The sequence below is a fragment of the Ipomoea nil genome, unplaced genomic scaffold, assembly GCF_001879475.1.
Source record: "Ipomoea nil cultivar Tokyo-kokei standard unplaced genomic scaffold, Asagao_1.1 scaffold2848, whole genome shotgun sequence".
Taxonomy (NCBI): Eukaryota; Viridiplantae; Streptophyta; class Magnoliopsida; order Solanales; family Convolvulaceae; genus Ipomoea; species Ipomoea nil.
In genome coordinates this window covers 1,512,526-1,526,617 of record NW_017619276.1, presented here as the reverse complement: position 1 = coordinate 1,526,617, position 14,092 = coordinate 1,512,526, and positions in this window count along the sequence as shown.

Below are 14,092 nucleotides of genomic sequence, written 5' to 3'. Positions count from 1 at the left end.
TAACCGATAGCCTCTTGCCCACAAACAATAAAAGCAAGGACGTGGGGAGTTTGGAGTGCACCTTTGCCTACTTCTTGAAACACAAAATCAAGTTCAACCTGCCGTCCCTCATGCTAAAACACATGGAGTTTTGCAAATCAAGCAACCGACTTAGCCTACCCTACGGGATGATCCTAAGTTGGATCATGGAGAAAAAGGGGGTGGACCTAAGCCACACCGAGGTCAAGACCGCAAATGGCATGGTTTTTAACGCCCAGAACCTCCGCCGCAACGACATCTACTACACCGAAGATGGACATTACCTCACCCTCGAAGAAATTTGCCAAAAACCCGAGGAAGAGCGAAGGGAATTGGTCGACCGGCTAGACATCTCCAACAAAAAGCTCAAACGAGCCATGCAAGACTGCGGAGGTTTGGAGGGACATGAGGACCAGGAGGAGGAAGACAAACCCAACCCAACAGTGCAACCACGATCAGGAGGAAATCCAAGGGAGCAAAACGAGGGCTCAATCAATGAACGCATACTCGCGCAGCTCAACCGACAAAACCAAATCATGGAGGAAGGATTCTCATCCCTGATCCGTACGACACGCGCACTAGATCAGAGGGTGGCAGCGATCGAGGCCACCTTGGGCACTCGCGGGGCATCCAGCTCAGGAGCAGGAGACCAAGGTAGAACTAAAACCCTTCTATCACAAACCACCAGAAACCCAGTCTACCCCAGCTAAGGCAAAAACGTGGGGCCACATTCCTAACCAGGAGGCCAAGATGCGGGATGCCTGGGGGTGAAAGAGTGGATTAACACACCGGGCTTCGGGGACGAAGCCCCTCATAAGGGGGGTAGAGTGTAACACCCCGTGTTACGACCCCTAAGATCAATTAAATCATTTAATCGATTACCCAAAAGAAAGAATAAAAACACAATAATTAATTAGGAAAGGCCCACCATAGTCCACGGGCCCTTATCCCTAAACCCAATCCTTAGTCCCAAAAGAAATAGAACTAGCAAGCCCATAATATTAAGTTCCTAACTAGGACACCTAAATATATAAATAGGGGACTTAAGAGGCACCTAGAAACCCCCACAAGAATAACGCCCCACCTCCCCGAAGAGCTCCAAGAATCCCGCTAGAAGAAATCAAGAAAGCAAGAAAGCTTAAAGAAAGACCCTTCATAGCCAAGGAATTAATTAAGGCTAAGAGGTAACCCATGTCTCAACAAAACCTATTTTCATAGTTATGATTCCCCCTTAGGGTTTCCCCATATTATTGTATGTTTATGATTTGTGATGATTATTATTGATGTTTGATGTGATGATCCCATGGGGGATCTTGATAATCTTGTTATTGGGAGATTCTTGATAATTATGGTGTTCTTAACGATTACGTGAAGTTCTTGATAATTATATGTTGTTCTTGATAATTATATGGTGTTCCTGATACTTATATGTTATTTGTACCGAATCTTGTAATTAGAAGACGAATCGTATTCTTGTTGGCATAAAAGTGATTAGAGCTCTAGGTTGTAACGTATGGAATTATTCTTGGTATATTGGGTGGGAATTCGCATGATTGGGTGTTTATTATGTTTAGAAAAGCATGATAGGTTATGTGCCGATCGTTTCCTGATTCTGATCCGTTAATTGTCTACGTGTGTTATCAATTGCGTTTGAAAGTGTCCAAGCATGGTTTCGGGTTCCACAAAGGTTCCCGGGGCGTTTCTGGATGAAAAGAGTCAGTGGGGGGTAGGTGGGGGTAGGGGACCGCCACCTACCCGCGGCTTCCTTGGGCAACGCCGGCAGCGGGCAACCGGCGGGCGGGCAGCTGCCCGCCGGGCACCCGCTGCCCGGTCTTGTTACCGCCGGCGGGCAGCCGGCGGGTGATCCCTCACCCACCGGCTACCCGCTGGTTTGCACCCCAATTGGGGATTTCAGCTTCCCCGTTTGATGTTTCCCCGACCCCCGAGGTGTCCCAACGGACTCCGTTTATCGTGCCAGTGTCTAGTTTGATATTTCGGGTACCGTTCGTAGGTTTATGAGTCTACTGTATTGCATGCTAGTTGAATTGGTATCCCGTTGACCTAGGTGGAAGAAGTATGAACCCCTTAGGACCATTCTTAGTATGTGATGGATCACGCATAGGTTTTGTTACACGTTTTCTCCCCCTTCCCAATGTGTCAATGTGGGCTGCATGTACTTGCTATGTGTTATGTGTGCATGTAACCCCGAGTTGGTTAAGATCAATCGGGCTATACGGGCAGTCGGGTGGGCTGAGAACCATACCGGCTATTAACCAGGCTGGTAGAGACCGGTCAGGTATATAAATATTATATAGGACTAAGTTCCACTATACGGGCAGTCGGATGGGCTGAGAACCATACCGGCTGTTAACCAGGCTGGTAGAGACCGGTCAGGTATATAAATATTATATAGGACAAAGGTCCACTATACGGGCAGTTGAATGGGCTGAGAACCATCCCAACTGTTAACCAGGCAGGTAAAGACCGGTCAGGTATATAAATATTATGTAGGACAAAGGTCCATCAGTCGGTTGCGATCGGCTCCTCCGTAATGTGAGACGGGGCAGGGTGCTGCGGGGCCGTGTCAGAGCTATATGCGCTGACCCTCATGTATGGGCATGCGATTGGTCTTGTGGCGCCAACAAAGTGTGCTATTTGATGAGACATGGATGAGTTGTGCTTATGAGTATATTGGGGGATTTGACTATGGGATTTATGCTAGGGATTGTGTATGATGAGTTATGATTATTATTCGTGATCAGCTTTATCTGTCTTGCCTGTTGTGGATTGTATATGCTTGATTATAATTGTTGCTTGTGTCTAGCCTTATCTGTCGAGTAACTCCCGGTTTTAAAAGCTAGAGTCTCGTAGGATATATCTTCATGCTTCAAAATGGTTTTTCGTATATCTATATATATCTCTATATGTATTGTATTTCAACGCGTTGGAGTGGGTTACCAGCATCTCTCGCTGAACAGATATATTTGGCTTTCAGGCACAGACGAGTAGATCACTGGAGTGCGCTAGAAGCTTGGGCATAGCTTAGATAGTTTTCCCTTTCGGCCTGCGTGCCATGATTTAGTATTGATACTATTTGAGGATATTAGTTAGTTAGCCTGTGCACCTGAGTTCTCTAGCTCAGGTGTGGCATAGCACCCCATACTCTTGTGTTATGTTTTGGGATTTAATGAGATTTCGCCTTTATTTTATAAGTTTTAAATATCCTAAAAATCTGGGGTGTTACAGTATCACACTCTACCCCCCTTAAAAGATGCTTCGTCCCCGAAGCAGAACCGTAAGGCAACGAGGAACAAGGGAACCGGAAAACCTCGCAACAGGGAAACCCAAACTCAACCTCACCAAGAAACTTAAACTCGAGTTTCATACACAAAAATGGAACGATGCAATTAACACACTAAAAGAACAATGCGGTGCTACACTCTACCCCCCTAAAAACAAAGTTACGTCCCCGTAACTTAGACGAGTACCTTGATCAAACAACGTCGGGTAACGATTTCTCATATCATCCTCTACTTCCCAAGTGGCTTCTTCTGTCAAGTGGTTAGACCACAAGACCTTTACAAGTTTCACAACTTTCCTTCGGGTTTCCCTGTTTTGGTATAAAGAATCTTTACTGGTTTTTCCTCGTAAGTTAGAGACTCGTCCATCTCCACAACCTTATAATCATAACAATGGTGTTATTAGTATCACCATCACCCATTGAAGGGTCTCAAGACAACCTTTTAATTCCTTACCTCTGGACGAATTACATGAGAGTTATCATGCATGTACTTCTTCAACTGCGATACGTGGAATACATCGTGTACCTAGTCGGAAAATACATTTATAATGGCTTAGATATGTCGTGTTTCCAAGAATACTAATAATAACCACTCATTAGCAATAAGGTCATTACCTTATCCAACTCCGTTGGTAAAGCCAATCGATAGGCTACCTTCCCAATCCTTTCCAAAATTTCATATGGTCCAATAAATCTAGGACTTAGCTTCCCCTCTTTCCGAATCTCATTACTCCCTTCGTAGGTGAGACTTTCAGTAACACCTATCATAATAACACATCTTAGTCCTAAGCATATAAATACTTTTTAATTGTTCATCTCTTAATAAGTTAGTCAAATTTACCTTTTCGCCTTCTTGAAACTCAATTAATTTCCGCCCCTGATTTGCATAAGACTTTTGTCGATCCTGGGCTGTCTTCATATTTTCTTGAATTATTTTGATTTTCTCTATTGTGTCCTGCAAGTATTGAGGCCCCAAAACCACAACGTCTACCATATCTTCCCAACACAATGGACTCCTACATTTCTGGCCATATAATGCTTCATATGGTGCCATCTGTATACTTGCGTGGTAACTATTGTTATATGAAAACTCGATCAAGTAAAGATGTTCTTCCCATGATCCTTGAAAATCCAGCACACATGCCCTCAGCATATCCTCCATAGTCTGAATAGTCCGTTCCGTTTGCCCATCGGTTTCTGGATGAAAAGCAGTACTCAATTTCAACCTCGTCCCAATAGCAGCTTGCAATGCTTTCCAAAATTGTGATAGAAACCTTGAATCTCGATCTGAAATTATATCACGTGGTACCCCATGATACTTAACTACTTGTCTGATGTAGGCTTTAGCCAACTGATCCATTTTCCATGTCTCATTCATAGCAATGAATCTCGCTGTCTTAGTAAGTCTGTCCACTATTACCCATATCTTATTCTTCCTAGATTTAGTTAATGGCAACCCTCCAACGAAGTCCATAGATATGGAGTCCCATTTCCCTTGTGGAATATCTAAAGGTTGTACCCGTCCTTTAGGCTTGCTTTTCTCGGCCTTAACCTTTTGACAATTCAAACATCTACTTACAAATTCAGCAACTTCCTTCTTCATCTTAGGCCACCAAAAATACTTCTTAAGGTCCTTATATAGCTTATCTCCACCAGGGTGTACTGAGTATGGAGTGTTATGACCTTCTTCCATGATTTGCCTTTTTACTCCTTCACATACCATCGGGATACACCACCGTCCTTTATATCGAATGCTCCCATCTTCATGCAGCTCAAAGGGTCCATTCCTAGCATTTACCATCTTTGCCCTCACTCTTTCAAGCTTAACATCACCAGGTTGTCCCTTCCTTATCTCATCAAATAGAGTCGGAGTGATAGACATACTATACAATTTAATCTCAGCCTCAACTTCTCCAAACTCTTTCACTTCTAAATCCAGCTTTAAAATCCTTGCACAACTCGTCTTGTAATACCCATGTTGCATTAAGTGAATGTCCAGATTTTCTACTTAGTGCATCTGCTACTACATTTGCTTTTCCCTCATGGTACTGTATCAATAAGTCATAATCCTTGATAAGCTCTAACCATCTTCGCTGTCTCATATTCAAGTCCTTCTGTGTAAAAATGTATTTTAAACTCTTATGATCTGTGTAAATTTTACACTGTACTCCGTAGAGATAGTGTCGCCAAATTTTCAAGGCAAACACCACTGCTGCTAGCTCCAAATCGTGGGTAGGGTAATTTACTTCATGATTCTTCAATTGCCTTGACGCATAAGCTACCACTTTCCCATTCTGCATCAACACATATCCTAGCCCCTTCTTTGAAGCATCACTATATACTTCAAATCCTTCAGTTCCAGAAGGTAGTGTCAACACTGGTGCCGTTGTCAACCTCTGCTTCAATTCTTGAAAAGCATTTTCACAATCTTTGTCCCACAAAAAATTCGTGGTTTTCTTCATTAGATTAGTCAAGGGCCTCGCTACCTTTGAAAAATCTTGTATAAACCTCCTATAGTACCCTGCTAACCCCAAGAAACTTCTAACTTCTGTGACTATAGTTGGTGCAGGCCATTCCATTACAGCTTTCACCTTAGCTGGGTCCACCGATACTCCTTCCTTTGTAACAATATGACCCAAAAATGCTACATTGCTCTTCCAAAAGTCACACTTAGACAACTTTGCATAAAATTGGTTATCTCGAAAAGTCTGTAATACCTTCCTCAAGTGTTCTTCATGTTCTTCAAGAGTTTTAGAGTATATCAAAATGTCATCGATGAATACCACTATAAACTCGTCCAAGTATGGTCGAAAAACTCTGTTCATCATGTCCATGAATACGGCAGGTGCATTTGTTAATCCAAACGACATTACAGTAAACTCATAGTGCCCGTACCTCGTACGAAATGCCGTTTTGGGTATGTCTTTCTCAGCCACCTTTAGTTGATGATAACCCGACCGCAAATCTATCTTCGAGAAAGTCCCTGCTCCTTTCAGATGATCAAAAAAATCATTAATGCGGGGTAAAGGATATTTATTCTTGATGGTTACTTGGTTTAATTCTCTGTAATCGATACACAATCTTAGTCCACCATCCTTTTTCTTTACAAATAAAACTGGAGCACCCCATGGCGAAACACTATGCCTTATGTAGCCTTTGTCCAATAATTACTGTATATGCTCCTTCAGTTCTTGCATCTCTTTGGGTGCCATTCTATATGGTGTCTTTGAAATTGGTTCGGTTCCTGGAACTAAATCGATCGAGAATTCCACCTCTCGGTCAGGCGGTATCCCGGGAATCTCTTCCGGAAATATATCTGGGAATTCTCTTACCACTGGAATTTTGTTGATCGCCTCCTCCTCTATGTTCAAATCTTTGATCATACACCAATAAGCTTCATGGCCTTTTCCCACATACTTCTTCATCCTCTGCATGGTCACCAATTTCACCTCTGGTTTGCTTGTAGTTCTCTTGTATGACACCCGTTTCCCATTGGTGCCTCTTAAAATCACTTTTTGTTCATCGCATATGATTTTGGCCTTAAACTTGCCTAACCAATCCATTCCTAACACCACATCTATATCCTCCAATTCAAACTGTATTAAGTCCCCAGGAAAGTTTGTTTCGGAAATAACAATTGACAGGTTTTCATACATATCCTCACAAGTCATCACTCTACCCGATGCTATCTGTACATTTATCTTTATCTTAGAGGTAGGCTCTATCCCCAGTTTGTTAACAAAAGTTGAAGATATAAATGAATCTGACGCACCCGAGTCAAATAATACATACGCAGGTATAGAATTCACTAAGAATATACCTGAAACCACATCGTTTGCTTTTGCTTGGGCTCTGTTCATAACAAGGATCCGTCCTTGCCCGTTGCCACCATTTCTATTCTGGTTATAGTTGTTGCCATTCCCACCATTTCTATTCTGGTTATAGTTGTTGCCGTTCCCACCATTTCTATTCTGGTTATAGTTGTTGCCGTTCCCATTCTTGTAGCCGTTATTGTGATTTCCATTACCATTTCCAGTTCTGTTTTCAGGATTGCCGGTTCTACTCCCATTCTGGTTATTTCTATTCATGTTCCGCCACTGATTTTGAGTATCTCCATTATTCTTAGCATAACATTCATAGGCTCTATGCCCCATCTTGTTGCAATTATAACATTTCACCAAATTTCCCTAACAATCTGTTCCAGGGTGGTCCCTCTTGCATATCTTACAATTAAAGTGTCAGTCTCCCATTTGATTCCTTCTTACAAACCCCTGGCCTTGGTTTTGTCGATTCCTCCCATTATTGTTATTTTTACCATTCCTTTGAAAATTCTGGTGTGGCTCCACAGGGTTAAACATAGGTCGCCTGTTCTCTTGCTGGACATCTTCGTCTATCTTCCTTTTGTTCCTCCGAATCGCGTCTTTCTGAATCTGTTGCACCCGATAATGCTTGGCTGCACTGTTATACGCCGCGAACAGGGTAGGGAATGTCATCACAGATAAAATCTTTCATGTCTCAAAATTTAATCCATTAACAAATTTCTCAGCCTTACTAGGCTCATTTGGAACTAGAGCAGGTGCAAACTGTGCTAGTTCCAAGAATTCAGCATAATATTCATGCACCGTTATGTTTCCCTGTCTAAGATGCAGGAATTCATCATATTTAGCCATCTTGACATATGCTGGGTAGAACCTTTCTCTCATTTACTCCTTGAAATTCTCCCAACCAAAGTTGGATTGCTCGCGTAGTACTGGTCCAACACTAGCCCACCAATTATCAGCCTCGTGCTGAAGGTAAAATGTAGCCGTGTCCACTCTTTGTTCCATTGGGCAGTTTATGGCATCAAACAACTTATCAAATGTGCGGATCCAGCCTTCCATGATGACGGGATCCTCTTGCCCCAAGAAGTTTGGAGGATGGCGTGCTGCCACTCGTTTAGCCACATCGTTCCCATTTTGATTGTTAAGCAACGCATTTCCCAAGACTTGGGTCAACTGAGTCAGCTGTTGCAATCCCTCGGCTAGCTGAGCATTAGTAGGGGCATTATTTCCTTGGGAACCTTGGTTCTCAACGTCCCTTCTTGGCGGCATAGTGACTCTCTACACAAAAATAGGCATTCTTGTCACTAACACTCATCTAAGGGTATTTCTTACCCTAAAAATTTCAGATGCAATAGGCACATAGGAGCAAAGTATACAATTTTTTTTTCAAGTTTCTTCTAATTCTTGCTCATATCTTTAATAAATCATAAAGAAATAATAACTTATCTAGCAACCAAAGACTCACCAGAAAGATGCACACTTCCAGGGTGCAATAGCCGCTGTTTTGTTTTTCAAACTTCTCATACTAACGATAAGTAGATTTCCAAATTAACACAGTCACAAAAACTTTGAACATTTATACCACATTCCATCAAGGAATCATATCTTCAAAGAATACCCTCTTTTCACACGCGGGTATCATTCAAAACACAATTAATTCCGGTCATACATTTCCAATTAAAAATACAAATATAGTGAAACTCACATTCTCACCGCGGTTTCCTAGGTCTCTTCATTTTAATTTACCTTATCACCTAGGAAAATCTTAAAAATCTTAAGGCTCTAACCTTTTGCTTGACTACCTCTTTTATTTATTTATTTATTTATTTATTATTATTATTATTATATATATATATATTTTTAAGTCCTTAGTCCATCCTACTTCCTAGACTCAAGAGTTCACATTTTAAACTTTCCAACTCAGTTTCTTATTTCTAAAGGCTCGTAAACTAAGCTTTTATAGCGTAGTTTCCATAACCTAAACTCAAGTTTATCATGGCTTAACCTAGGCTCTGATACCAACTTGTAACACCCCCAAATTAAATTCCCAACACATACTATAAATAGACTACTAAAACAGAAACTGCCATGAATAGAATTCCTGAAGTACGCAAACCACCGTTTAGAAACTAAGTAATAATTCAACTTACAAAATAACTTTAAGTCCTTAATAATAAATGAGGGTGAAACCGCCACATCTAATCTAACACTGACTAGATGTAAGGCTCTAAACCATAACATTCAATCACAACTTAATCCAAAAACTAAAGAAATACAATATGAATCAATAACTCCAAAACATCATAAATAAAACAGCTACTACGTTCTAACGCGCGCTCTCAGCCAACAACTTATTCATTCACCTGCACAAATCACAAAGAGGAGAAACACGAAACAATAAAATTAGCAAAACATTGCTAAGTAAGGTTTACTCCACCCTGTAAAATGGATTTAATACAATATATACTCACATTCAAAAATAATTAGCCACAAGGCTTAATTGCTCTCAACTTCAACATAACATTTACTCCACATTACAATCCACATAGAGATTTTCTCAACTTAAGATTTCAAAACAATCATTTTCATAATAACACGTTTCCAAAAGAAATCATTTTTAGGAAATATGGAGAGGAATAGCAAATTAAATAATAGGCAGGGTCTTAATTACTTAAGCCCTAGTGAACAGTAATCTCTCTACTGAACACTACGCAAAAATCCCATTTAAACCAACCAAATAATGGGCAGGGTCTTATTCAATAAGCCCTAGTGAACAGTACTCACTCTACTGAACACTACACAAAAATCCCATTTAAGTGGAACAGAACTAATACCTTAAGTGTGCACACCCCCAATGGGTTTCCAAGCCCAATGGGTAGTAACTAGTCCTAGTAGCAAGGATACGTTTCTACTGACTACTACTCAACAGGGTTAATACCCTAGTGGTAGACTTCGCTAACCACTCCTCAAAATACAACAGGACAAAAAGTCCTGGTGAGACAGGATATGTTTCTATTGCTCACTCCTCAAAATAACAGAGAGTTTTTAGGCTCCCTAGTGAATCAGTATATTTCAACTGTTCACTCCTCAACAAACTGGGTCACAGCCCAAGTACCCAGAATCATACCAGGATACAACCCAAGTCAACAAAACATTTTTATCATCCGTATTTATAAAAAAAAATGATAACAATAATGATATTTCACAAGCAAGCAACCCCTTAATATCCCAAATAAGAAACTGTCAAAAAATTTCAGAAACTATGACCTGAATTGAAGAATTTACTTAGAAAAATCGGTAACACATTTTCATATATATTTGGGTGGGAATTCACATGTTTGGGTGTTGTTTATGTTTAGAAGTCGTAATAGGATGAGTTATACGTGATTCTTGCTTTTGATCCATTAATTGACTACGTGGTGTCGTTAATTGCGTTTAAAAGTGTCTAAGCATGGTTTCGGGTTCCACAAAGGATCCCGGGTCGTAATTGTGATAAAAGAGTCAGTGGGGGGTAGGTGGGGGTAGGGGTACCGGCCACCTACCCGCTACCCGAAGATCACCGCCAGGCAGGCGTTCGCCCGCCGGCAACCTGCTGCCCGGGCAGTGATCTTCGGCAGGCAGCCTGCGGGTGACCCTCCACCCACCAGCTACCCGCTGGTCCGTACCCACCCCGGGTCGTTGGCTTCCCTGTTTGATGTTCCCCGTTCCCCGTGGTGTCCCAACGGACCCCGTTTGTCATGCTTGAGTCTAGTTTGATATTTTGGGAACCATTCGTAGGATAAAAGAGTCTTAGGGATTGCATGCTAGTTGAATCGGTAACCCGTTGACCTAGGTGGAAGTCGTATGAACCCCTTAGGACAATTCTTAGTATGTGAATGATCACACGTAAGCTTAATTATGTGTCTTCCCTTCCCAATGTGCTATTATGTGCTATTGTGTGTTATGTGATGCATGATTCCCCAATTTGGTTGCGATCAAGTTGGCTATACGGGCAGTTGAATGGGCTGAGAACCATCCCAACTGTTAACCAGGCCGGTTGAGATCGGTCAGGTATATAAATATTATATAGGGTTGCGGTCCACTATACGGGTAGTTGAATGGGTTGAGAACCATCCCAACTGTTAACCAGGCCGGTTGCGATCGATCAGGTATATAAAGATTATATAGGGCTACGGTCCACATGGGCCTCGGTGCTATGACTCACCGACCTAGACGCGCCAGGCGGTGTGTAGGGCCAATAAGCCGAGAAAGGCTGTAGTCCACCGACCTGAGTAATCAGGCGGTGTGTAGGGCTACGGCTGACTGCGATCCACCGAGTGATGGGACAGCGGTGTGTAGGGCCGTAGTCTCCGAGGATCTTCATATCGACTGTACGCATCAATGGTGTGTAGGGTCGTAAGTCCCCCCTTGTAAAGGGGATCACGGTCCACCGACTGTGCGCGTCAGCGGTGTGTAGGATTGTGGTCCGACGTTGAGTTCGTCAGCGGTCCTCTATGGGTTGGTTGCGATCAACTCTCTTCATGCCGCGGTATGAAGTAGGGTGCTGCGGGGCCGTGTTAATGCTATACGCATTAACCCTCATGTTCGGGGCATGCGATTGGTCCCGTGGCGCCAGCTTAGTGTGATTAAGTGTCACAAATAATGATTGAATGATGATTGAATGATTACATGATTGATGTGGACATAGACTGTGACCTTAGCTGCATATTCCTTATGATGATCTTCCTTAACTATTATTATTGACTGTGTGCTTACCCTAGTTGCTGAGTCCGTTCCTGGTTTTAAAACTAGTGTCTCTTAAGTATATATCTTCCTACTTCGAAATGATTTTTCGTATATCTATATATATCTATCTATAATGTATTTCAATGCGTTGGATTAGGTTACCGGCATCATTCGCTGAACAGATATATTTGGCTTTCAGGCACAGTTGATTAGCTCCCAGAGCGCGCTGGGAGCGCGCTAGAAGAGCTTGGAGTAGATATATAGTTTTCCTTTTTGGCCTGCATGCCACAATGATGTATCGAGGATAATTAGTTAGTTTAGCCTGTGCATCTGAGTTCTCCAGCTCAGATGTGGCATAGCACCCCGCACCCTTATGTTTAGTGATACTCTATTTTGGGATTTAATGAAAATTTACCTTTATTATATAAGTTTTAAAAGTTTCAAAATTTTGGGGTGTTACAGTTGGTATCAGAGCCTAAGTTTGACCCTAGGTTAAGACTCTTAAGACCAGAATTTAGGACGTTAGGCTTAAAACACTAGGAGTTCAGTAAGGATAGGATTTAGGTATCTAAGAACACAGGAATTAGGAATCTTAGGACACGCGGTGAGATTGTGAGCCTGCCCATCATCACGTAACCTCCCCCTCATTCCTCATTAATTTAAAGAACTCCCCTTCGCTTATCACACCAAGGTAAGGGTACGACACTCTAACTCAAATATTGCTATAAACATTGGCTCTATAGATCAGCATCATGGCACCAACCAGAAAACAATCAAGGACCCCGGAACCCGCTACACAAGACCCCCTGGCTCAAACCCTACAACAGCTAACCCAAGTCGCCCAAACACTAAGCGACGTAGCCCTCCGCAACAACCGACCACCACCAAACACCAACTCAGAAGTCGCCCGACAAGTCTCGAACCATAGACCACCCACTTTCTCGGGAGAGGAAGATCCTGCCATCCTTGAGGAACGGATTCGGACCTTCGACAAAATTTTGGGGTTAGTAGAATGCCCAGAAGATCGTCGCGTAGAGGTAGCCTCGTTTTACTTCGGACACGAGGCAGGCCTCTGGTAAATCCACGAGGGACCCACTTACAGACAGGAACCAGGATTCAACTGGGAAAGCCTGAGAACACGACTGCGAGAACGATTCTACCCAGCCCACGTAAGAGCATCTATGCACGAAGAGTTCCTTCACCTAAAACAAGGAGCGGCTACCGTCATGGAATACCATAAACGATTCCTCGAACTGGCACGCTTCGCGCCAGAACTAGTCCCCATGGAGACAACCAAAATAGAGAGATTTGTATGGGGCCTCAACTTCGAAGCCCGAAAAGCTCTAGTGGTGAGCGGACCCCGGACCCTCAACGAGGCCTACTCCAGTGCTGCCAATCTATATCGAATCTAGCTACTACAGCGTGGGGTTCAGGAACAGATTCGAAAAAGAAACACCGGGGGTGGGGCACCACCTATAAAAATAACGAGAATCGACACCAACACAAGGCTAAGCAACCCAGCTGGACAAAGGCCACCCCCAAGAAACAACGAAACTAATACAGGGGGCTTCCCTTGCCCGAAATGCCACCAAAGCCATAGGGGCAAGGACTGCATGGGGAACCCCTTACGATGCTTCAACTGCGGGAAAGAAGGGCACAAGGCCTTCCACTGCACTCAACCCTCAAGCTCAAGCCCTATGGCCATGGGCCAACGCGGGGGCACAAACAATCAAGGAAATTACGGTGCCTCCGGAAAAGTATTCGTCATGAGTCGCACGCAAGCCGAACTCGAGGACGAGGGCAACCCCGACGAAGAAAATACGATCCCAGGAGACGAAGATCACGCAAACCCACCAGAAGAAAACCAGGGAGATGAATTCTGTTTAGGATAACTAACAAACCCCTTGTAACCACCCTCGTAGTAGAATCGCTTGTTTAGACTAATTACTTCAGAATTATTGTAAATAAAGAGCTAGATCAAAATAATATTAGCATAAGGAAAGGGAACTAAGACTACCCACAACAACAACAACAACAACAACAACAACAACAACCAAATCTTCTACCACTAGAAGACAAAAGAGAGGGAAAAGACAAGGAAGATTAATGTTACCAATAGGAATGGAACTTTAAACCTCCTATCTACAAGTTAAAGCCTTAACCATTAGAACATGCGTGTATCTTGAAATCTCAAGGGAACAGTCCCTTATTAAACCCCTACAAATCC